General features: G+C 43.9%; 1 protein-coding gene across 2 annotated transcripts in view; it reads right to left on the reverse strand.

Moving 5' to 3' along the window:
* The window catches only part of NDE1 (nudE neurodevelopment protein 1), an 18,374-nt gene extending 14,172 nt beyond the window's left edge, over positions 1-4,202 (reverse strand). The window contains exons 1-2 of one of the 2 annotated variants that reach the window (XM_017734226.1): positions 4,045-4,202; positions 2,489-2,568 (exon numbers count right to left, since the gene is read on the reverse strand). The gene's annotated coding sequence lies outside the window, so the exon portion shown is untranslated. Of the gene's footprint in view, positions 1-2,488; positions 2,588-4,044 lie in introns of both variants that reach the window. The other variant, XM_017734225.1, reaches the window with a different exon arrangement.
* Between the last annotated feature and the right edge of the window lie 33 nt (positions 4,203-4,235).

The following is a 4,235-nucleotide window of genomic DNA, read 5'->3' on the forward strand; positions in this document are numbered from 1 at the left end:
CCGCGCGTCGGAACCTTTGGTGACTTTCAAAAGGCGCCGGGGGCGGCGGCCGCGGCCGTTCCCGACCCCGACCCCGGCACTGTTCCCACTCCTGTTCCCGGCCACCGTCAGCCTCGCTAAAACACCTCCGTCCACGTTCAATGACCTACAGTCACATGCGCAAGGCTCCCCATCTTCTGAGGTGCTAAAGGTGTAAACCAGTACGTGCCGTAATTTTAAAGGCGTGATTGCCTTTAAAATGGTCTAAAAGAGGAAAAACTTTACAATAATTCTATTTTCTTAATTCAAAAGACCTCTGCTGCAAAAGCAAGCAGCGAGACAGCGCCCGTAACTATTTTTAATGCCAGCCCAACATCTCTAGACCAAAGTGCCCTTTTCCCAACCAAGGACAGGTTTCTGTGTCGCAGTCTATGAAATATTAGACACTTCCACTCATCTCTATCTCGGCATGATGTCATCATTCCAGAAAACGAGCGGCTGGCATCCGCAGGGGAATCGAGCTCCCGCTGACAATGGGGCAGAGCTGCAGCTCCCTGCAGCCCATAAATTCCTTGCCGTGCCCTGGCAGGCAGGATCGATAGGAAGGGAACCGAGCTATGCAGAGGCTTTCTCAAGTGCTTCAGGTGTGTTCCTACCAACCGTGTACACAAACACTCGCTCATTAGTGGTGCCTGGCATTTGTTTCCGGAGCCAAAACAAAACCACAAATTACCACACGTGTATCACAGCAGCCCGGACAGGCAGGGCCATGTGTCACCGCCTCCCAGCCGGCAGCGATTCCCAAACGGCTGCTGATGGGCATCCACGTGCAGGAGCCCCGGTCCCAGTTGCATTTACCTCTGAGACGAAACACCAGGCCTGGAGCACGCAGTCTGATTCTGAAAAGAGTTGTCTAAACTGGAAATACGCCTCTCCCAAAGGCTTTGTAGAACAAGGCTGGGACTGTAACTAAGACAATGGATGCTTTTCCATAAATATTACACTAGTAGGAATCTGTCCATAACTACGATAACTTTAACTGAAAGGATGAGCAAAACTGTTCTACTTTCTGGTGAGGCATTCAGCAAAATAACTATATTTTCAGGTCAGATGTTCAGCAGAAGTAAATGGAGACAAACTATCATACAACTATGAAGAGAAAACTAAATAAGGTATTTTAAAAATTGGGTTAATAGCATTTGCAGTTCTGTCATTACTCAAGAATGTTTTTATTATTGGACAAGTTGCAGAAAACAAACCACATACTCTTGTAGCGTGTTCCCAGTAATTAAAAAAATTATACACCGCTCACAAGTTTGGGACAAAGGATGTTTTACTCCAACATTTCAAGCAAATTTTTGAGGATAGTATGACTACACAGATCATGTCACAGGTACACCCAAGTATTTTTAAAATTTCTCATATTGAAATACTTGTAAAACACAGCAAAAATTCTGAGATTTCAGAGGAAGCTGTTAGCCTCTTGTCCAATTCTGAAAGAGTGAAACAGCACCCTAACAAATGCCAGGGGCTCAAAGGCACTACTGGAAGCACTACTGTACACAAGCAATAAATATTCTTAGAAAAAGGTTACTGTAATCACTGTGACTGCCTTGTTTGCAAGAAGAACGAGAACACTTGTCTATTTCAAAATTAGCAGAGGAGAAGAAATTATTTTATGCATTTATTTTTAGTTTGCTGATTAATAATTAATAACTGGCAGATCTTTGTGGTGCTAGGATTCATGTGCTGGTTATTTTAATGAGAAGGCCACACTGATTCTTCCACAAAAGCTAAGCGGACAAAAATTTATCCACTGTAAGTTCTGGTAAGGTTGTAATACCTTATCTTTTGGCAATAAGTTTCTGTTGGGAAAAAATATTTACTTTTCTTAGAGAATTAAATAACTCATCACACCACCCACTCTATGGATGGAACAGAAACTGCTTACCAATTGTCATTACAAACTATTGAACTGCTTTATTTTTTTCAAATGGATTACTGACACCCATAGCAAGATGCGACAAACGTGTTAGAATGTCATATGGAAATATTGCTATCGTTGAAAAGCAAGTATTTGGCATTAATAAAACATTTTTTCTGTCTCTTCAAAGATGTTATATAATTCTCTGCAGTCTGTATATATAGAATCAGATTTGCACATGCTTGCTTTAGCAAGAAACAGATTCTCACTACTTTAAAAACCTTCTGATATCTTGAACTGACACATTTTTTATGAAACTGCCAAATGCTCACTAATAGACCTGGTTTATTAAGCAGAGCAGAACACAGCAGCTCCCTCAGCCTTGGCACACAGCAGTGACACCCTTGGTGACCCTGGCAAGCCTGGCTGTGGCTCTGAGCATTCTCACCAGGGTTTCTCCTTGCTGCTGGCTGCAGCCTCTTAGGCAAAGGTGCAAGTAAATTCCAGCTTAGGCTAATGCCACAATTATGATCAAAAGATACTGAGGCAGCAAAAAGCAGATCCCCACCCTGTGCTGTCACTAACCTCTCTCCTTGAGGGGCCCAGCCTGGATGACATGGATTGGCCGCATGACTTTGGCCCAGCCTTCCAAGAGACCTGTTAAACTGTGAGACAGAGCCATGACTGTAGAAAGGCAAGAACAGGAAAATTAGAATTAAAGGTAGGGTTGTTGAGACAAGGACTATTAGCAGCACAAGGATTCAAGAGGAAAAATATCAACGTGGAAAGTTATACAATCCTAAAGTGAGCGAACCCCAGTTTTCTCTATTGAGTTGCCAGTGTCACCACATCAACAGACCCAGTGAGTGATGAGTGGATGCCCATAGCTTTCTTTATGCTTCTTTGGCCAGCAGACTTCAGGTGTTTTGTCTCAGGGGTGGGGACACACTAATGCCTAATCCAGTGGGCTCTTAGAAGGTTGTTCTTTTTTTGTTAGCCAGTAATTGCTTTATATTTTCAAGCTGTGTACATCTTACTTGGGGAATAGCTAATGATGCCCAAGGCAGAAAGTACAGAGTACAGAGAGGTCAGACATGTCCGTTAAAATAAGCAAACAGAAGATTTCTGAACTGTATTGACATTTAACTGCTGTCCTTGGGCTTGGACTGTAAACTGCCTTCAAGGCAAGAGGCTCCTAAAAACACTTAAAAGTGCATGTCCCTGACAATCTACCCAGACTTTTTTGTGTGTGAATTAAGTTCTAAGTGAAACCTTAAATTCTGTGCAGGATGTTCAGAATTGTTACTTGTAAGAGCCCAATTCAGCATCCTGGTAATTTCCTTATTGCCTGACACATGTTTGAGCCATGACCACAGCTGCTCAAGTACCTGCTGGGTGGCCAGGCCACTCCACGGGATTTCCTGGTGACCCCTTTTCTTATCCCATTGTTCTTTCATCCAGTGTACAAGAGCCAAGCAACACTGAGTCAAAATCCTCGATTTTGTTACCATTCTGCAGAACAGGGTGTCAGGCATCTAACACAGGTGGTGCACCTTTGAGGAAACCAGCACAGTCTTTTATAGAAAATGGTAACAAAGAAAGAATGATACAGAAACAGGGGATTGGTCACTGTCCTGGTTTCAGCTGGGATAGAGTTAATTTCTTCTCAGTAGCTGGTACAGTGCTGTGTTTTGGATTCTGAATGCAAATGGTGCTGATAACACACTGACGTTTTGGGTTTTGCCGTGTCATTTTTATCTTAAGACAAGGATTTTTTTTTTTTTTTAGCATTACAATCACCTTAAGTAATTTGAGGTTATATTTCATCCTACCATGTGCTACCAAGTTGTTATTTAACCTTATACTCTATTCGTTTCTGCTTGGATCTATTTGAACAATTAGTTGTCAAGGAAATAAGGACTTTGTAGTGGTCTGTTCCTGGGATATATATCAACTTGGTACTTGATACTCTGCATTCCTCCATTGCTCCAACACCCTGCTGTCACAGAACCACGGAACGGGGTCAGCTTGGAAGGGACCACAGGGGTCAACCTGGTCCCACCTCCCTGGCTCTGGAGTATCTCCAGCGAGGCAGTCTCGCAGCCTCTCTGGACAATCTGTCCCAGCGCTCGGTCACTCACAGTGCAGTTCTGCCTCGCGGTCAGTGGAACTTCCTGGGCATCAGTTCCTCTGCTCCCACTGCTGGGCCCCGGAGAGCAGAGCCTGGTCTATGCTCTGAGCCCTCCCTGCAGATACTTTTACACATTCATGTCATGGCTTCAACCCTGATAGTTACCGCGGTGTTTCTGTGCGCTTTAACCCCGCTCGCCCC

The sequence above is a fragment of the Corvus brachyrhynchos genome, unplaced genomic scaffold (assembly GCF_000691975.1).
Source record: "Corvus brachyrhynchos isolate BGI_N302 unplaced genomic scaffold, ASM69197v1 scaffold5, whole genome shotgun sequence".
In the NCBI taxonomy this organism is placed as follows: Eukaryota; Metazoa; Chordata; class Aves; order Passeriformes; family Corvidae; genus Corvus; species Corvus brachyrhynchos.